This window comes from Ambystoma mexicanum, chromosome 14 (assembly GCF_040938575.1).
Source record: "Ambystoma mexicanum isolate Mex_15411 chromosome 14, UKY_AmexF1_1, whole genome shotgun sequence".
Taxonomy (NCBI): domain Eukaryota; kingdom Metazoa; phylum Chordata; class Amphibia; order Caudata; family Ambystomatidae; genus Ambystoma; species Ambystoma mexicanum.
In genome coordinates, this window is record NC_090940.1 from 619,322,480 (window position 1) to 619,344,045 (window position 21,566).

Consider the following 21,566-nt stretch of genomic DNA (forward strand, 5'->3'; position numbering starts at 1 on the left):
GGGACTCTGCAAAGGAGAGAGGAGAATGTGGACTACTGAGGGGTAGAGAGAGAGAGAGAGAGAGAGAGAGAGATGTGGGCAGCGGGTAGGCACCCCACAGAGGGGCATAGGGGCAAGAACTCTTCAAAGGAGAGAGGAGAATGTGGACTGCTGAGGGGTAGAGAGAGAGATATCGGCAGCAGTTAGGCACCCTACAGAGGGGCATAGGGGCAGGGAGTCTGCAAAGGAGAGAGGAGAATGTGGACTACTGAGGGGTAGAGAGAGAAAGAGAGAGATGTGGGCAGCAGGTAGGCACTCCACAGAGGGGCATAGGGGCAGGGACTCTGAAAAGGAGATAGGAGAATGTGGACTACTGAGGGGTAGAGAGAGAGAGGGGGAGAGAGAGAGATATGTGGGCAGCAGGTAGGCACCCCACAGAGGGGCATAGGGGCAGGGACTCTGCAAAGGAGAGAGGAGAATGTGGACTGCTGGGGGGTAGAGAGAGAAAGAGAGAGATGTGGGTAGCAGGTAGGCAGCCCACAGAGGGGCATAGGGGCAGGGACTCTTCAAAGGAGCGAGGAGAATGTGGACTGCTGAGGGGTAGAGAGAGAGATGTGGGCAGCAGGTAGGCAGCCCATAGAGGGGCATAGGGGCAGGGACTCTGCAAAGGAGAGAGGAGAATGTGGACTGCTGAGGGGTAGAGAGAGAAAGAGAGAGATGTGGGCAGCAGGAGGCACCCCACAGAGGGGCATAGGGGCAGGGACTCTGCAAAGGAGAGAGGAGAATGTGGACTACTGAGGGGTAGAGAGAGAACGTCCCTCTAACAAAGTTTTTTCATTGAATATATATAATTGCTACTCTATAATTATGCAAAAGACGGGTCTTGTCCTCCAGGCCAGTTGACTAAATTGTCACAAGTTAGTCAAATGGCCTAGAGGATCTGACCCGCATCCATAGGCCCTTGCCCCCGGCCTGACGGCAAGCATTGCTACAAATTACTGGGCCGGCGACAGCAATGAGCAGTTCAATGCTGGGCCGCTGCCGGGCCCGTGCGATCCCGCTGCTGCAGTGCACAAGCACCGCAGCAGCAGAGGGTCAGTGGTGCCCAGGTGGTCTTTTCCACTCCTCTGCCCAAAAATAAATGCCAACACGGCGGCCGCGCAGCACGCCACATTGTTGGCATTTATTTTGTGAAAAAGATCTCACTGTCTGCTATGCAGCAGAGCACTGGTTGCAGTCACATCTTCTCCTTAACAAAAGATGCCAACATCGAGGCGGCCGCACAGTGCACCAGGGCCTATGCAGCTGCCGCCTGCTACTAAACACTGTGTGGAGTGCTTAATAGCAGGCCAGCTGCTGCAGAGGCTTTGGTGCACTGTGCGGCCGCCTCGTTTATTTATTTATTACATTTATAAAGCGCACAATGCAGCCCTTGGGCATCGTGGCGCTGTTACAAGATACGCTTACTTAGTTACATTGTTGCCATTGTTTACAGAAGAAGGTATGACTGCTGCTCCACAGCAGAGCACTGGGAGCAGTCAGATCCCCCCTCCAAAAAAGTGCCAGGGCCGAAAAGAGAGTGTCAGTGTTGGCCACCAGCAAACACTGGCACAAATTAAGCACTGCCGCCTGGGTGGACAGTCATGTGGACGCCAGGATGGATATCAGTGTCCTGCGTAGGCCATGACACTGACCATGGAAGCAATGAGTAATCTTTGGTGGAGACCCTAGAGATGGCAATGGATAGAATGGAAGCAACAAGCAGCTGCTTTAGTCCGCGGACACTAGAGGCTGCATCTGGGATAGATTAGTGAGAGCAGATAATGGGCCTTGGGCCAGGTCATGAATAGGCGACAAGGAGCAGGGAAGGCGGCGGGGCAGGGAGTGCGAAGAGGTAGCGGGAGCTGCATGTTAGGTAGGCGATATACAGAGGAGGCGTATGGGCAGGAGGTCTGTAAGGAGGGGGTGGCTCAGGGGTAGGAGTTGCTCATAGGCCCGCTACAGAGGGGTCATAGGGGCAGAGCGTCTGCAAAGACAGGAGAATCTGGAGTACTGTGGGGTAGAGAGGGATGTGGGCAGCAGGTAGGCACCCTACAGAGGGGCATAGGGGCATGGACTCTGCAAAGGAGAGAGGAGAATGTGGACTACTGAGGGGTAGAGAGAGAGAGAGAGATGTGAGCAGCAGGAAGGCACCCTACAGAGGGTCATAGGGGCAAGGAGTCCACAAAGGGGGGAGAACATGGACTGCTGACGGGTAGAGAGAGATGTGGGCAGCAGGTAGGCACCCTAAAGAGGGCCATAGGGGCATGGACTGTGCAAAGGAGAGAGGAGAATGTGGAATGCTATGGGGTAGAGAGAGAGATGTGGGCAGCAGGTAGGCACCCTACAGAGGGGCATAGGGGCAGGGAGTCTGCAAAGGAGAGAGGAGAATGTGGAATACTGAGGGGTAGAGAGAGAGAGAGGGACGTGAGCAGCAGGAAGGCACCCTACAGAGGGTCATAGGGGCAAGGAGTCCACAAAGGGGGGAGAACATGGACTGCTGACGGGTAGAGAGAGATGTGGGCAGCAGGTAGGCACCCTAAAGAGGGGCATAGGGGTAGGGTGTTTGCGAAGGAGAGAGGAGAATGTGGAATGCTATGGGGTAGAGAGAGAGATGTGGGCAGCAGGTCGGCACCCTACAGAGGGGCATAGGGGCAGGGAGTCTGAAAAGGGGGGAGAACATGGACTGCTGACGGGTAGAGAGAGATGTGGGCAGTGTTAGGCAAAGTTTGTATGCAGTACCCTCTGGGAACACTACACACAACTATGACTACAGGTGTAAGCAAACCAACCTTTGTTATAAGTCTGTACTACACAGGTTTGGTAGCTGTGAGCAGTAATGATGTTACACAGAGGTTTACAATCACAGGTGTTCAAATAAACTCTTACACTCAAGGTTTTCTGGATAAATACTTATTACTTTCTTTATCAGTCAGTTATAAAACATTCATTAGAAGGAGGCATTCACATAATAACACACAAATATACTTCAATAATGCACACTCTAAGTATCTGAATCAGACAAGACCCTTTTGGGGTGGCCCACAGACACAACCTACACCCACAGGTGACTTTATTAACAAGGGTGCTGGGGACATTAATATCTTACTGTTGGCATTCAGAATACTTTTCAAGAGGAGTAAAAGGCAAAAGTTATCAGAACATAAAAGACTACAATTATTCCTAGACAGTGCAAATACTTTGAGTCCACCAGAAGAGTCAATTCAATTCAATAGGCTAGGCCAAAGTCAATGGGCTAAAGTCTTGGATAGGATTAAGCGGTTCTGGTAAGTAAATGGAAAAGTCTCTGCACAAGTTCTTAGAAGTAGTTTGTAAAAAGAAGAATCATATGTTGGGTCACAAGCTGAATAGGCCTGCGAGTTGCAAAAGTTCCAAGCACTTTCACCGTGAGAGGTAAGTTCTCGCAGTCTTGTTTTACAGTACCTTACAATGAAGCAAAAGATGCAGCTGTTGACTTCTGTTCCTGGCAGTTCCTGCAGATCTTGCTGTTCCTTGGTGTCAGTCGTGGGGACAAGAGGGAGGAAGTCGGGGTACTCCGCACTGCCCTCAGACGGTCAAAAGCTCGCAGCTGGCAATCTTCAATTTCAGTGGCTGTTTCGCGTTTCAGCTACCGCACTAGTAACAACGCTTGTCCTGGCTGTCAAGGTGGACTGTCCTTGCTTCTGAGGTCCCGCACTCAGCTGACGGGGGTCAGGCTTGGTCGGTCCGACGTCTTGGGAGTCCGGAGGATCTTCCAACCACTTATGGGTAGCTTACAAGCAACGCACACAATCTGGCGTCCCTCTCCCTGGCTCTACGGTTTCCTGCAGCAACTCTGAGGAAATTCAACCAGCTTCGAGATGGGTGTCCAGGTGGCTTACTTGGGAGTTGATTGGTCCTACCAACTCAAAGGGAGAAGTCGTCCTTTGCAGGGCTTCTCTGCCGATGCGAACTTGACGATTCGGACCTGCAGCAGGGCTTCACCGGGAAAACCAACGGTCCAAGAGTTGCAGCAGCCGTCCTCTTCAAGCTCTTCTTCGGTTCCTTCATTCAGTGGCTGACTCTGCCTTCCAAGCTAAGAGACTCACCTTTTATTCAGTTCTCTCCCATTCATTCCAGCCTAGCTGCAACTCACCCAGCAGGGTGGCTGTCCTTGCCGGACAGTCAGTCAGTCAGCCAGCCAGTCACCACAGAGTGCATTTGGGTCTCCTAGGAGACTAAGCACAGGGAGTTTCAGGCACCTCCCACACTTCCTGGCTACCCCAGACACTCCGGAGCCAAAGGCGGGTTTCACTCCTGAAGCCCGCCAAAGGTGAATGAACAAAGAGACCAAATTTGGTTTGGCGCGCAGAGAAAATCTCTAGAAGGACCTTTCCACAAAGAAATGGCAAAAAAAGAAGACCGAACCTGTTTTAACAAAGGAGGCTTCGACACCATCTTGAAAAACATGGCTCCCGCGATTTGAAATTACCCGAGCTATGAATAGTTCACGGTTGGGAAAAATCATGGTAGTTTGTTGTAAAACCACTGCCACCAGTCATTCTGAGAGTAATGGGTAACATTTGATTGCTACATGAGTATTTAGACACAGGGGATACTAAGAAACCCCTCCAGCACTCTATTGTAAGATAGGGTGGGCTGGGTCTAGGAATTTAAAAGACTAGTAAAGTCAATTTCACTTTACTTACGTTGGGAAAAAGTAGTTTCTCCCAGAATAGGTATTTAAACCTTGGGAAATCTAAAAGACTTCCCTGTGCCACTGCACTGAGGGTGCTGTGTGACACAATTGTAAAAGATGATGCCTATGGAGTTTGTTAGACTCCATAACCAAAAAGAAACAAGCACAGAAAACACATTGAATTGAAAAGTTCCAAAGTTTAGCAAAAGTGCTGGAGGTCTCTAAGGTGGGAGGAATTGGCAAACTTGTGAGAATTCTCCCTAACAGGCAGCAGGTAGGCATCCCACAGAGGGGCAGGGAGTCTGCAAAGGGGGGAGAACACTGAATGCTGAGGTGTAGATGGGGAGAGAGAGATGTGGGCAGCAGGTAGGCACCCTGCAGAGGATCATTGGGTCGGGGAGTCTGCAAAGGAGAGAGGAGAATGTGGATTGCTGATGGGCAGAGAGAGATGTGGGCAGCAGGTAGGCACCCTACATAGGGGCAGGGAGTCTGCAAAGGGGGGAGAGATGTGGCCAGCAGATAGGCACCATATAGAGGGGCACTGAGGCAGGGAGTCAGAAAAAGGGGAAACATGGACTGCTGAGGGGTAGAGAGTGCTGTGGGTAGGCACCCTACAGAGTGGGCACAGGGGCAGGGAGTCTGAATACATGGAGAACAGTGAGTGCTGAGGGGTAGCCAGAGCTGTGGGTAGGCACCCTTCAGAGGGGCCACGGGGGCAGGGTGTTCACACACGAGGGATGGGAACATGGAATGTAGCGAGCTGAGGGAACGGAAGCTCGATGGATTCACGCCTCAACTCCCACCCAGTGCAAAAACATTGAGCTTTTCCATCGGCTGTGACCTCTCATTCAAAACCCACATCACCAAGAAGACCCAAGCAGCAGGGCTACCAGATTTCTCTCATTCACCTGATCCCAGCCCACGCTTCAGGATCGTCCTCCAAGACCTGATCATCAGCCTTCTGGATGGGGGCAACACCCACATCGCAGGAGTCCCGGAGGCCTCTTTAACCCCGCTCAATGCAGCCCAGGACTCTGCATCACAGTACTAGGACAATTCAACCACATCACCCCCATCGCCAGATACCCCTTCAAGCATAATCATGCTCGAGACAGCCTGCATTGCCTACACAATCATAACACCACTGTACCTGGCTGAGAAAGTCACTCTGTCCTGATGCTAATGTACCACCAGGATCCGCAACACTGCCAGTAAACAACTAGCAAATGGGCCTGTTCCTGCTGTGCACGAGTTACCCGGACAGATAATACTGGCCCCCTCCACCCTGCTCTTTAGGATGCCCTAAAGGCACTACCCTTCAAAGAACATGTCCCTGGTTACTGTACTCAACACTAATTCTCGTGCATCTCGCTCACTTTCTGGTGTGGTTCTGGTGTCTCTCACAAGTGGCGTTTTCTCTCTCTGTGGTGTTAATATCTCACTCTTGGGTTTTCTCTACTGTTTCTTTAGTCCACTGTCCTAGATGTTTCTTTTTAGTGTCTCTTAGCTGTTACACTAGTTTCTGGTGTGATTGGGACATCTCTCACTGGTGCGCCTCTCTCTCTCTCTCTTGTTAATGTCTCACTCTTGAGTGTTTCTCTCCTGTTACTTCAGTCCACTGTCCTAGATGTTTGTTTTTAGTGTCTCTCGGGTATTACACTAGTTCCTCTTGTACATACAAGGGAGTCTTGTATTTACAAGGCTCTCTCTCAGGTGCGGTGGGATGTCTCTCACTGCGCCCCCTCTCCCTCCCTAACTCTCTCTCTATTCTCTCTCTCTCTCTCTCTCTCTCTGGTGTTAATATCTCACTCTTGAGTGTTTCTCTCCTGTTACTTTAGTCCACTGTCCTAGTTGTTCCTTGTTAATGTCTCATCTGTCGCACTAGTTCCTCTCTTACGTGCATTTCACTTACTCTTAAGTGTGATTGTGAGGTCTCTCATTGCTGCTCCTGTCTCTCGCCCTATGGTGTTAATGTCTCGCTCTTGAGTATTTGTCTCCTGTTACTTTAGTCCGCTGTCCTGGTTGTTTCTTCTTAGTATCTCTCAGCTGTTACACTAGTTCCTCTTATACGTACATCTCGCCTACTCTCAGGTGTGGTTGTAGGGTCTCCCACTATTGTGTCTCTCTCTATGGTGTTAATGTTGGACTCTTGAGTGTTTCTCTGTTGTTACTTTAGTCCACTGTCTTAGTTGTTTCTTCTTAGTATCTCTCAGCTGTTACACTAGTTCCTCTTATACGTGCATCTCGCTTACTCTCAGGTGTGGTTGTGAGGTCTCTCACTAGTGCGTCTCTCTCTATGGTATAAATGTCTCACTCTTGAGTGTTTCTCTGTTGTTACTTTAGTCCACTGTCTTAGTTGTTTCTTCTTAGTATCTCTCAGCTGTTACACTAGTTCCTCTTATACGTGCATCTCGCCTACTCTCAGGTGTGGTTGTGAGGTCTCTCACTAGTGCGCATCTCTCTATGGTGTTAATGTTGGACTCTTGAGTGTTTCTCTGCTGTTACTTTAGTTCTGTCATGCCTGCGCCATGGGCGCATACATTTACGAACAATATGGACCTTATTTCCCATTTGCGAGGCTTTAACTACACTTACCACAATGCACTTGGCTATAACCATCTTTTCCTGGCCATTCCTATTCGCCATCTTCGGAACTACAATCCCCAGAAGCCCTAGGGATCTCCTCTGCTTCCACCAGCTCAGGAAGAGAGAGGGAGGTGGCCGATTGTCTACAGGTGTGCTTAGCCAGGTGCGACCAATTAGCCTGCCTCTGTGCTGGGCTGGGCGGTATAAATGCTGCTGCCTGCAAGAGCTCAGTCTCTTGCATTAGGAGTCTTCCCGGCACCTTGTTGCTTTGAGCTACGGATCTTGTTTGCGGTTCCTCCTTACTCCGGCTTTGGATCCAGCGCCCTTGCCCTGCCGGGTTCTCTACATTGCAGCTGATCACGCTCTGCTGCCTGCCAGCCTCAGCCCTTGCCCTGCTGGGCTCTCTACATTGCAGCTGATCACGCTCTGCTGCCTTCCAGCCTCAGCCCTTGCCCTGCCGGGCTCTCTACATTGCAGCTGATCACGCTCTGCTGCCTTCCAGCCTCCGCCCTTGCACTGCCGGGCTCTATACATTGCAGCCGATCACGCATGGACTCTGCAAAGGAGAGAGAGAATATGGACTACTGAGGGGTAGAGGGTGATGTGGGCAGCAGGAAGGCACCCCACAGAGGGGCATAGGGGCAGGGACTCTGCAAAGGATAGAGGAGAATGTGGACTACTAAGGGGTAGAGAGAGAGAGAGAGAGAGAGAGAGAGAGAGAGAGAGAGAGAGAGGGATAGAGAGGGATAGAGAGAGAGAGAGATGTGGGCAGCAGGTAGGCACCCCACAGAGGGGCATAGGGGCAGGGACTCTGCAAAGGAGAGAGGAGAATATGGACTGCTGAGGGGTAGAGAGAGAAAGAGAGAGATGTGGGCAGCAGGTAGGCACCCCACAGAGGGGCATAGGGGCAGGGACTCTGCAAAGGAGCGAGGAGAATGTGGACTACTGAGGAGTAGAGAGAGAGATGTTGGCAGCAGGTAGGCACCCTACAGAGCGGCATAGGGGCAGGGACTCTGCTAAGGAGAGAGGAGATTGTGGACTGCTGAGGGGCAGAGAGAGAGAGAGAGAGAGGGATGTGGGCAGCAGGTAGGCACCCCACAGAGGGGCATAGGGGCAGGGACTCTGCAAAGGAGAGAGGAGAATGTGGACTACTGAGGGGTAGAGAGAGATGTGGGCAGCAGGTAGGCACCCCAGAGAGGGACATTGGGGCATGGACTCTGCAAAGGAGAAGGGAGAATGTGGCCTACCGAGGGGTAGAGAGAGATGTGGGCAGCAGGGAGGCACCCCACAGAGGGGCATAGGGGCATGGACTCTGCTAAGGAGAGAGGAGAATGTGGACTATAGAGGGGTAGAGAGAGAGAGATGTGGGCAGCAGGTAGGCAGCCCGCAGAGGGGCATAGGGGCAGGGACTCTGCAAAGGAGAGAGGAGAATGGGGACTTCTGAGGGGTAGAGAGAGAAAGAGAGAGATGTGGGCCGCACGTAGGCACCCCACAGAGGGGCATAGGGGCAGGGACTCTGCAAAGGAGAGAGAGAATGTGGACTACTGATGTGTAGAGGGCGATGTGGGCAGCAGGAAGGCACCGCACAGAGGGGCATAGGGGCAGGGACTCTGCAAAGGAGAGAGGAGAATGTGGACTGCTGAGGGGTAGAGAGAGAAAGAGAGAGATGTGGGCAGCAGGTAGGCACCCCACAGAGGGGCATAGGGGCAGGGACTCTGCAAAGGAGAGAGGAGAATGTGGACTACTGAGGAGTAGAGAGAGATGTTGGCAGCAGGTAGGCACCCTACAGAGCGGCATAGGGGCAGGGACTCTGCTAAGGAGAGAGGAGATTGTGGACTGCTGAGGGGCAGAGAGAGAGAGAGAGAGAGAGAGAGAGATGTGGGCAGCAGGTAGGCACCCCACAGAGGGGCATAGGGGCAGGGACTCTGCAAAGGAGAGAGGAGAATGTGGACTACTGAGGGGTAGAGAGAGATGTGGGCAGCAGGTAGGCACCCCACAGAGGGGCATAGGGGCATGGACTCTGCAAAGGAGAAGGGAGAATGTGGCCTAACGAGGGGTAGAGAGAGATGTGGGCAGCAGGGAGGCACCCCACAGAGGGGCATAGGGGCATGGACTCTGCTAAGGAGAGATGAGAATGTGGACTATTGAGGGGTAGAGAGAGAGAGATGTGGGCAGCAGGTAGGCACCCCACAGAGGGGCATAGGGGCAGGGACTCTGCAAAGGAGAGAGGAGAATGTGGACTTCTGAGGGGTAGAGAGAGAAAGAGAGAGATGTGGGCAGCACGTAGGCACCCCACAGAGGGGCATAGGGGCAGGGACTCTGCAAAGGAGAGAGAGAATGTGGACTACTGATGTGTAGAGGGGGATGTGGGCAGCAGGAAGGCACCGCACAGAGGGGCATAGGGGCAGGGACTCTGCAAAGTAGAGAGGAGAATGTTGCCTACTGAGGGGTAGAGAGAGAGAGAGGGAGAGAGAGAGAGAGAGAGAGAGAGGGAGAGAGAGAGAGAGATGTGGGCAGCAGCTAGGCACCCCACAGAGGGGCATAGGGGCAGGGACTCTGCAAAGGAGAGAGGAGAATGTGGACTGCTGAGGGGTAGAGAGAGAAAGAGAGAGATGTGGGCAGCAGGTAGGCACCCCACAGAGGGGCATAGGGGCAGGGACTCTGCAAAGGAGAGAGGAGAATGTGGACTGCTGAGGGGTAGAGAGAGAGATGTGGGCAGCAGGTAGGCACCCCACAGAGGGGCATAGGGGCATGGACTCTGCAAAGGAGAAGGGAGAATGTGGACTGCCGAGGGGTAGAGAGAGATGTGGGCAGCAGGGAGGCACCCCATAGAGGGGCATAGGGGCATGGACTCTGCTAAGGAGAGAGGAGAATGTGGACTACTGAGGGGTAGAGAGAGAGAGATGTGGGCAGCAGGTAGGCACCCCACAGAGGGGCATAGGGGCAGGGATTCTGCAAAGTAGAGAGGAGAATGTGGACTACTGAGGGGTAGAGAGAGAAAGAGAGAGATGTGGGCAGCACGTAGGCACCCCACAGAGGGGCATAGGGGCAGGGACTCTGCAAAGGAGAGAGGAGAATGTGGACTACTGAGGGGTAGAGAGAGATGTGGGCAGCAGGTAGGCACCCCACAGAGGGGCATAGGGGCATGGACTCTGCAAAGGAGAAGGGAGAATGTGGACTGCCGAGGGGTAGAGAGAGATGTGGGCAGCAGGGAGGCACCCCATAGAGGGGCATAGGGGCATGGACTCTGCTAAGGAGAGAGGAGAATGTGGACTACTGAGGGGTAGAGAGAGAGAGATGTGGGCAGCAGGTAGGCACCCCACAGAGGGGCATAGGGGCAGGGATTCTGCAAAGTAGAGAGGAGAATGTGGACTACTGAGGGGTAGAGAGAGAAAGAGAGAGATGTGGGCAGCACGTAGGCACCCCACAGAGGGGCATAGGGGCAGGGACTCTGCAAAGGAGAGAGAGAATGTGGACTACTGATGGGTAGAGGGCGATGTGGGCAGCAGGAAGGCACCGCACAGAGGGGCATAGGGGCAGGGACTCTGCAAAGGAGAGAGGAGAATGTGGACTACTGAGGGGTAGAGAGAGAGAACGAGAGAGAGAGAGAGACAGAGAGAGAGAGAGAGAGGGAGAGAGAGAGAGAGAGTGAGAGAGAGATGTGGTCAGCATGTAGGCACCCCACAGAGGGGCAGGGACTCTGCAAAGGAGAGAGGAGAATGTGGACTACTGAGGGGTATAGAGAGATGTGGGCAGCAGGTAGGCACCCCACAGAGGGGCATAAGGGCATGGACTCTGCAAAGGAGAAGGGAGAATGTGGACTGCCGAGGGGTAGAGAGAGATGTGGGCAGCAGGGAGGCACCCCATAGAGGGGCATATGGGGCATGGACTCTGCTAAGGAGAGAGGAGAATGTGGACTACTGAGGGGTAGCGAGAGAGAGATGTGGGCAGCTGGTAGGCACCCCACAGAGGGGCATAGGGGCAGGGATTCTTCAAAGGAGAGAGGAGAATGTGGACTACTGAGGGGTAGAGAGAGAGAGAGAGAGAGATGTGGGCAGCACGTAGGCACCCCACAGAGGGGCATAGGGGCAGGGACTCTGCAAAGGAGAGAGAGAATGTGGACTACTGATGGGTAGAGGGCGATGTGGGCAGCAGGAAGGCACCGCACAGAAGGGCATAGGGGCAGGGACTCTGCAAAGGAGAGAGGAGAATGTGGACTACTGAGGGGTAGAGAGAGAGAGAGAGAGAGAGAGAGAGAGAGAGAGAGAAAGGGAGAGAGAGAGAGAGAGAGATGTGGTCAGCATGTAGGCACCCCACAGAGGGGCAGGGACTCTGCAAAGGAGAGAGGAGAATGTGGACTACTGAGGGGTAGAGAGAGAGAGAGGGAGAGAGAGAGAGAGAGAGGGAGAGAGAGATGTGGGCAGCAGGTAGGCACCCCACAGAGGGGCATAGGGGCAGGGACTCTTCAAAGGAGAGAGGATAATGTGGACTGCTGAGGGGTCGAGAGAGAGATGTGGGCAGCAGTTAGGCACCCTACAAAGGAGCATAGGGGCAGGGAGTCTGCAAAGGAGAGAGGAGAATGTGGACTACTGAGGGGTAGAGAGTGAAAGAGAGAGATGTGGGCAGCACGTAGGCACCCCACAGAGGGGCATAGGGGCAGGGACTCTGCAAAGGAGAGAGAGAATGTGGACTACTGATGGGTAGAGGGCGATGTGGGCAGCACGTAGGCACCCCACAGAGGGGCATAGGGGCGGCAGGGACTGTGCAAAGGAGAGAGGAGAATGTGGACTACTGAGGGGTAGAGAGAGAGAGAGAGAGAGAGAGAGAGAGAGAGGGGGGGAGCGAGAGAGAGGGAGAGAGAGATGTGGTCAGCATGTAGGCACCCCACAGAGGGGCGGGGACTGCAAAGGAGAGAGGAGAATGTGGACTACTGAGGGGTAGAGAGAGAGAGAGAGAGAGAGAGAGAGAGAGAGAGAGAGAGATGTGGGGCAGCAGGTAGGCACCCCACAGAGGGGCATAGGGGCAGGGACTCTTCAAAGGAGCGAGGAGAATGTGGACTGCTGAGGGGTAGAGAGAGAGATGTGGGCAGCAGGTAGGCAGCCCATAGAGGGGCATAGGGGCAGGGACTCTGCAAAGGAGAGAGGAGAATGTGGACTGCTGAGGGGTAGAGAGAGAAAGAGAGAGATGTGGGCAGCAGGAGGCACCCCACAGAGGGGCATAGGGGCAGGGACTCTGCAAAGGAGAGAGGAGAATGTGGACTACTGAGGGGTAGAGAGAGAACGTCCCTCTAACAAAGTTTTTTCATTGAATATATATAATTGCTACTCTATAATTATGCAAAAGACGGGTCTTGTCCTCCAGGCCAGTTGACTAAATTGTCACAAGTTAGTCAAATGGCCTAGAGGATCTGACCCGCATCCATAGGCCCTTGCCCCCGGCCTGACGGCAAGCATTGCTACAAATTACTGGGCCGGCGACAGCAATGAGCAGTTCAATGCTGGGCCGCTGCCGGGCCCGTGCGATCCCGCTGCTGCAGTGCACAAGCACCGCAGCAGCAGAGGGTCAGTGGTGCCCAGGTGGTCTTTTCCACTCCTCTGCCCAAAAATAAATGCCAACACGGCGGCCGCGCAGCACGCCACATTGTTGGCATTTATTTTGTGAAAAAGATCTCACTGTCTGCTATGCAGCAGAGCACTGGTTGCAGTCACATCTTCTCCTTAACAAAAGATGCCAACATCGAGGCGGCCGCACAGTGCACCAGGGCCTATGCAGCTGCCGCCTGCTACTAAACACTGTGTGGAGTGCTTAATAGCAGGCCAGCTGCTGCAGAGGCTTTGGTGCACTGTGCGGCCGCCTCGTTTATTTATTTATTACATTTATAAAGCGCACAATGCAGCCCTTGGGCATCGTGGCGCTGTTACAAGATACGCTTACTTAGTTACATTGTTGCCATTGTTTACAGAAGAAGGTATGACTGCTGCTCCACAGCAGAGCACTGGGAGCAGTCAGATCCCCCCTCCAAAAAAGTGCCAGGGCCGAAAAGAGAGTGTCAGTGTTGGCCACCAGCAAACACTGGCACAAATTAAGCACTGCCGCCTGGGTGGACAGTCATGTGGACGCCAGGATGGATATCAGTGTCCTGCGTAGGCCATGACACTGACCATGGAAGCAATGAGTAATCTTTGGTGGAGACCCTAGAGATGGCAATGGATAGAATGGAAGCAACAAGCAGCTGCTTTAGTCCGCGGACACTAGAGGCTGCATCTGGGATAGATTAGTGAGAGCAGATAATGGGCCTCCAGCCAAGTCATGAATAGGCGACAAGGAGCAGGGAAGGTGGCGGGGCAGGGAGTGCGAAGAGGTAGCGGGAGCTGCATGTTAGGTAGGCGATATACAGAGGAGGCGTATGGGCAGGAGGTCTGTAAGGAGGGGGTGGCTCAGGGGTAGGAGTTGCTCATAGGCCCGCTACAGAGGGGTCATAGGGGCAGAGCGTCTGCAAAGACAGGAGAATCTGGAGTACTTTGGGGGTAGAGAGGGATGTGGGCAGCAGGTAGGCACCCTACAGAGGGGCATAGGGGCATGGACTCTGCAAAGGAGAGAGGAGAATGTGGACTACTGAGGGGTAGAGAGAGAGAGAGAGATGTGAGCAGCAGGAAGGCACCCTACAGAGGGTCATAGGGGCAAGGAGTCCACAAAGGGGGGAGAACATGGACTGCTGACGGGTAGAGAGAGATGTGGGCAGCAGGTAGGCACCCTAAAGAGGGCCATAGGGGCATGGACTGTGCAAAGGAGAGAGGAGAATGTGGAATGCTATGGGGTAGAGAGAGAGATGTGGGCAGCAGGTAGGCACCCTACAGAGGGGCATAGGGGCAGGGAGTCTGAAAAGAGGGGAGAACATGGACTGCTGACGGGTAGAGAGAGATGTGGGCAGTGTTAGACAAAGTTTGTATGCAGTCCCCTCTGGGAACACTACACACAACTATGACTACAGGTGTAAGCAAACCAAACTTTGTTATAAGTCTGTACTACACAGGTTTGGTAGCTGTGAGCAGTAATGATGTTACACAGAGGTTTACAATCACAGGTGTTCAAATAAACTCTTACACTCAAGGTTTTCTGGATAAATACTTATTAATTTCTTTATCAGTCAGTTATAAAACATTCATTAGAAGGAGGCATTCACATACTAACACACAAATATACTTCAATAATGCACACTCTAAGTATCTGAATCAGACAAGACCATTTTGGGGTGGCCCACAGACACAACCTACACCCACAGGTGACTTTATTAACAAGGGTGCTGGGGACATTAATATCTTACTGTTGGCATTCAGAATACTTTTCAAGAGGAGTAAAAGGCAAAAGTTATCAGAACATAAAAGACTACAATTATTCCTAGACAGTGCAAATACTTTGAGTCCACCAGAAGAGTCAATTCAATTCAATAGGCTAGGCCAAAGTCAATGGGCTAAAGTCTTGGATAGGATAAAGCGGTTCTGGTAAGTAAATGGAAAAGTCTCTGCACAAGTTCTTAGAAGTAGTTTGTAAAAAGAAGAATCATATGTTGGGTCACAAGCTGATTAGGCCTGCGAGTTGCAAAAGTTCCAAGCACTTTCACCGTGAGAGGTAAGTTCTTGCAGTCTTGTTTTACAGTACCTTACAATGAAAGTTGCAAAAGTTCCAAGCACTTTCACCGTGAGAGGTAAGTTCTTGCAGTCTTGTTTTACAGTACCTTACAATGAAGCAAAAGATGCAGCTGTTGACTTCTGTTCCTGGCAGTTCCTGCAGATCTTGCTGTTCCTGGGTGTCAGTCGTGGGGACAAGAGGGAGGAAGTCGGGGTACTCCGCACTGCCCTCAGACGGTCAAAAGCTTGCAGCTGGCAATCTTCAATTTCAGTGGCTGTTTCGCGTTTCAGCTACCGCACTAGTAACAACGCTTGTCCTGGCTGTCAAGGTGGACTGTCCTTGCTTCTGAGGTCCCGCACTCAGCTGACGGGGGTCAGGCTTGGTCGGTCCGACGTCTTGGGAGTCCGGAGGATCTTCCAACCGCTTATGGGTAGCTTACAAGCAACGCACACAATCTGGCGTCCCTCTCCCTGGCTCTACGGTTTCCTGCAGCAACTATGAGGAAATTCAACCAGCTTCGAGATGGGTGTCCAGGTGGCTTACTTGGGAGTTGATTGGTCCTACCAACTCAAAGGGAGAAGTCGTCCTTTGCAGGGCTTCTCTGCCGATGCGAACTTGACGATTCGGACCTGCAGCAGGGCTTCACCGGGAAAACCAACGGTCCAAGAGTTGCAGCAGCCGTCCTCTTCAAGCTCTTCTTCGGTTCCTTCATTCAGTGGCTGACTCTGCCTTCCAAGCCAAGAGACTCGCCTTTTATTCAGTTCTCTCCCATTCATTCCAGCCTAGCTGCCACTCACCCAGCAGGGTGGCTGTCCTTGCCGGACAGTCAGTCAGTCAGCCAGCCAGTCACCACAGAGTGCATTTGGGTCTCCTAGGAGACTAAGCACAGGGAGTTTCAGGCACCTCCCACACTTCCTGGCTACCCCAGACACTCCGGAGCCAGAGGCGGGTTTCACTCCTGAAGCCCGCCAAAGGTGAATGAACAAAGAGACCAAATTTGGTTTGGCGCGCAGAGAAAATCTCTAGAAGGACCTTTCCACAAAGAAATGGCAAAAAAAGAAGACCGAACCTGTTTTAACAAAGGAGGCTTCGGCACCATCTTGAAAAACATGGCTCCCGCGATTTAAAATTACCCGAGCTATGAATAGTTCACGTTTGGGAAAAATCATGGTAGTTTGTTGTAAAACCACTGCCACCCGTCATTCTGAGAGTAATGGGTAACATTTGATTGCTACATGAGTATTTAGACACAGGGGATACTAAGAAACCCCTCCAGCACTCTATTGTAAGATAGGGTGGGCTGGGTCTAGGAATTTAAAAGTCTAGTAAAGTCAATTTCACTTTACTTACGTTGGGAAAAAGTAGTTTATCCCAGAAAAGGTATTTCAACCTTGGGAAATCTAAAAGACTTCCCTGTGCCACTGCCCTGAGGGTGCTGTGTGACACAATTGTAAAAGATGATGCCTATGGAGTTTGTTAGACTCCATAACCAAAAAGAAACAAGCACAGAAAACACATTGAATTGAAAAGTTCCAAAGTTTAGCAAAAGTGCTGGAGGTCTCTAAGGTGGGAGGAATTGGCAAACTTGTGAGAATTCTCCCTAACAGGCAGCAGGTAGGCATCCCACAGAGGGGCAGGGAGTCTGCAAAGGGGGGAGAACACTGAATGCTGAGGTGTAGATGGGGAGAGAGAGATGTGGGCAGCAGGTAGGCACCCTGCAGAGGATCATTGGGTCGGGGAGTCTGCAAAGGAGAGAGGAGAATGTGGATTGCTGATGGGCAGAGAGAGATGTGTGGCAGCAGGTAGGCAGCCTACATAGGGGCAGGGAGTCTGCAAAGGGGGGAGAGATGTGGCCAGCAGATAGGCACCATATAGAGGGGCACTGAGGCAGTGAGTCAGAAAAGGGGGAAACATGGACTGCTGAGGGGTAGAGAGAGCTGTGGGTAGGCACCCTACAGAGGGGCCACGGGGGCAGGGTGTTCACACACGAGGGATGGGAACATGGAATGTAGCGAGCTGAGGGAACGGAAGCTCGATGGATTCACGCCTCAACTCTCACCCAGTGCAAAAACATTGAGCTTTTCCATCGGCTGTGACCTCTCATTCAAAACCCACATCACCAAGAAGACCCAAGCAGCAGGGCTACCAGATTTCTCTCATTCACCTGATCCCAGCCCACGCTTCAGGATCGTCCTCCAAGACCTGATCATCAGCCTTCTGGATGGGGGCAACACCCACATCGCAGGAGTCCCGGAGGCCTCTTTAACCCCGCTCAATGCAGCCCAGGACTCTGCATCACAATACTAGGACAATTCAACCACATCACCCCCATCGCCAGATACCCCTTCAAGCATAATCATGCTCGAGACAGCCTGCATTGCCTACACAATCATAAGACCACTGTACCTGGCTGAGAAAGTCACTCTCTCCTGATGCTAATGTACCACCAGGATCCGCAACACTGCCAGTAAACAACTAGCAAATGGGCCTGTTCCTGCTGTGCACGAGTTACCCGGACAGATAATACTGGCCCCCTCCACCCTGCTCTTTAGGATGCCCTAAAGGCACTACCCTTCAAAGAACATGTCCCTAGTTACTGTACTCAACACTAATTCTCGTGCATCTCGCTCACTCTCTGGTGTGGTTCTGGTGTCTCTCACAAGTGGCGTTTTCTCTCTCTGTGGTGTTAATATCTCACTCTTGGGTTTTCTCTACTGTTACTTTAGTCCACTGTCCTAGATGTTTCTTTTTAGTTTCTCTCAGCTGTTACACTAGTTTCTGGTGTGATTGGGACATCTCTCACTGGTGCGCCTCTCTCTCTCTCTCTCTTGTTAATGTCTCACTCTTGAGTGTTTCTCTCCTGTTACTTCAGTCCACTGTCCTAGATGTTTCTTTTTAGTGTCTCGGGTATTACACTAGTTCCTCTTGTACATACAAGGGAGTCTTGTATTTACAAGACTCTCTCAGGTGCGGTGGGATGTCTCTCACTGCTGCCCCCTCTCCCTCCCTAACTCTCTCTCTATTCTCTCTCTCTCTCTCTCTCTCTGGTGTTAATATCTCACTCTTGAGTGTTTCTCTCCTGTTACTTTAGTCCACTGTCCTAGTTGTTCCTTGTTAATGTCTCATCTGTCGCACTAGTTCCTCTCTTACGTGCATTTCACTTACTCTTAAGTGTGATTGTGAGGTCTCTCATTGCTTCTCCTGTCTCTCGCCCTATGGTGTTAATGTCTCACTCTTGAGTATTTGTCTCCTGTTACTTTAGTCCACTGTCTTAGTTGTTTCTTCTTAGTATCTCTCAGCTGTTACACTAGTTCCTCTTATACGTGCATCTCGCCTACTCTCAGGTGTGGTTGTGGGGTCTCTCACTAGTGCGCCTCTCTCTATGGTGTTAATGTTGGACTCTTGAGTGTTTCTCTGCTGTTACTTTAGTCCACTGTCTTAGTTGTTTCTTCTTAGTATCTCTCAGCTGTTACACTAGTTCCTCTTATACGTGCATCCCGCCTACTCTCAGGTGTGGTTGTGGGGTCTCTCACTCGTGCGCCTCTCTCTATGGTGTTAATGTTGGACTCTTGAGTGTTTCTCTGCTGTTACTTTAGTCCACTGTTTTAGTTGTTTCTTCTTAGTATCTCTCAGCTGTTACACTAGTTCCTCTCATAGGTGCATCTCATTCACTCTTAAGTGTGATTGTGAGGTCTCTCGTTGCTGTTCCTCTCTCTCTCCCTATGGTGTTAATGTCTCGCTCTTGAGTGTTTCTCTGCTGTTACTTTAGTCCACTGTCTTAGTTGTTTCTTCTTAGTATCTCTCAGCTGTTACACTAGTTCCTCTTATACGTGCATCTCACCCACTCTCAGGTGTGGTTGTGGGGTCTGTCACTAGTGCGCATCTCTCTATGGTGTTAATGTTGGACTCTTGAGTGTTTCTCTGCTGTTACTTTAGTTCTGTCATGCCTGCGCCATGGGCGCATAAATTTTACGAACAATATGGACCTTATTTCCCATTTGCAAGGCTTTAACTACACTTACCACAATGCACTTGGCTATAACCATCTTTTCCTGGCCATTCCTATTCGCCATCTTCGGAACTACAATCCCCAGAAGCCCTAGGGATCTCCTCTGCTTCCACCAGCTCAGGAACAGAGAGGGAGGTGGCCGATTGTCTACAGGTGTGCTTAGCCAGGTGCGACCAATTAGCCTGCCTCTGTGCTGGGCTGGGCGGTATAAATGCTGCTGCCTGCAAGAGCTCAGTCTCTAGGAGTCTTCCCGGCACCTTGTTGCTTTGAGCTACGGATCTTGTTTGCGGTTCCTCCTTACTCCGGCTTTGGATCCAGCGCCCTTGCCCTGCCGGGCTCTCTACATTGCAGCTGATCACGCTCTGCTGCCTGCCAGCCTCAGCCCTTGCCCTGCTGGGCTCTCTACATTGCAGCTGATCACGCTCTGCTGCCTTCCAGCCTCAGCCCTTGCCCTGCCGGGCTCTCTACATTGCAGCTGATCACCCCCTGCTGCCTTCCAGCCTCCGCCCTTGCCCTGCCGGGCTCTCTACATTGCAGCCGATCACGCTCTGCTGCCTTCCAGCCTCCGCCCTTGCCTTGCCGGGCTCTCTACATTTCACCTGATCACGCTCTGCTGCTTTCCAGCCTCAGCCCTTGTCCTCTGGGCTTCCTGCTCTACAGCCTGCCTCACTCTGGCTGCCTACAGCCCTTGTCCTCTGGGCTCCCTGCTCTGCAGCCTGCCTCACTCCAGATGCCTACAGCCCTTGTCCTCTGGGCTCCCTGCTCTGCAGCCTGCCTCACTCCGGCTGCCTACAGCCCTTGTCCTCTGGGCTTCCTACTTTGCAGCTGATCACGCTCTGCTGCTTATTACCTACCTTTTTCTGCTGGGTTCTCGGCCTAGCAGCCCTCTACAGTCCTCTGTAACCTTCTATGGTCAGCGTCCCTGCCCCTCAGGGCTCACTCCTTGCTGCCCGGCCCTTCTGGGTTCCTTGCCGTGCAGCCTGCTTTACTCTGCTGCCCTAAGCCCTTTCCCTCTGGGCTCTCTACCTTACAGCCCTGCTCCTGTGGGCTTGCTCATTGCTTTCCTGCTCCTCTGAGCTCTCAACCTTGTTCCTTACTGTCCTCTGCTATCCAATCCTGTTACACGACTTTCCCTTCATTTCCTTCTGCTAGTTTGCTATCAACCTCCTTTTCCTGGATTTGTCTGTAAGTATCTTCTCGTGTACTGTTTGTAGACCCTTTTGTACAGAGCTTGTCCGTTGGTTCCCATCAGTCAACCTCTGCCCCTTCCCTTGTCTCGTTTCTACATTACAGACACCCATAGCTGCTGTTCCCAGCCATGAGCAAACAGCGTGGGCCTCTATTATAGCAAACTGTGCAGAAGGCTAGAGTTTTTCCTAAGGTTCGTGGAATACTCTTTTCCTATATCTGCATACAACCCTAGAGAGAATCCATTCTGTTGTATCTTATTCCTTGCTACACTTGACTACTCTTCGTTCTCATTACTTTCAGCTGTGTGTGTACTATTCTGTCCACCTTACTTCGGCACAACCACCTGAAACCCTTCCTGGGTGTTCTGTGCCTCTCCTTTCAGGGTGTCATCTCGTGACAAGTTCACTGTCTTAGTTGTTTCTTAGTATCTCTCAGCTGTTACATTAGTTCCTCTTATACATGCATCTCGCTTACTCTCAGGTGTGGTTGTGGGGTCTCTCACTAGTGCGCCTCTCTCTATGGTGTTAATGTTGGACTCTTGAGTGTTTCTCTGTTGTTACTTTAGTCCACTGTCTTAGTTGTTTCTTCTTAGTATCTCTCAGCTGTTACACTAGTTCCTTTTATACGTGCATCTCGCCTACTCTCAGGTGTGGTTGTGAGGTCTCTCACTAGTGCGTCTCTCTCTATGGTATAAATGTCTCACTCTTGAGTGTTTCTCTGTTGTTACTTTAGTCCACTGTCTTAGTTGTTTCTTCTTAGTATCTCTCAGCTGTTACACTAGTTCCTTTTATACGTGCATCTCGCCTACTCTCAGGTATGGTTGTGGGGTCTCTCACTAGTGCGCCTCTATCTATGGTGTTATTGTCTCCTTTTAGTATTTCTCTGATCTCCTGTCCTAGTTGTTTCTTGTTAGTGTCTCAGCTGTTACACTAGTTCTTCTCTGGCGTGCATCTCGCTCACTCTCAGGTGTGGTTGGGAGGTATGTCACTCTTGCGCCTATCTATCTCTATATATATTTAAATATATTGCTTATTTGCACGCTTTCATGGAATGTCCCCACTTCCTCAGGCAGGGATGGAATGAAGCCTTTGAAAAACATCACAGCATTACAGCTTACATAGCCCCTGCCGCAGATACCCCGTTATCTGTGCCTGTCTGTACCTGATTTGTAGTTTTGCTGCGAAAGGCATGTATTGGATGTTCAACTGCCCCGCGCATTGCCATCTTCAAGGTCTAAATGCTACACTGTGTTAAGTGGGGCTTGGGACAGTGGAAATTAAGAGCAGGGAAAGAAAAAAACAGTCCACCCTATTAGAGTGCTCCCAGCAAGGCAGGAAGGGATGGGTTAGTGTACTTTGTTGTAGGTGCAGTCCAGTTGGAACTTGGGATGTCAGGCCAGTCCTTTCACAAGATCAGTGGGAGCACAATCATCAACATATCAGACTTGTGCTCCTA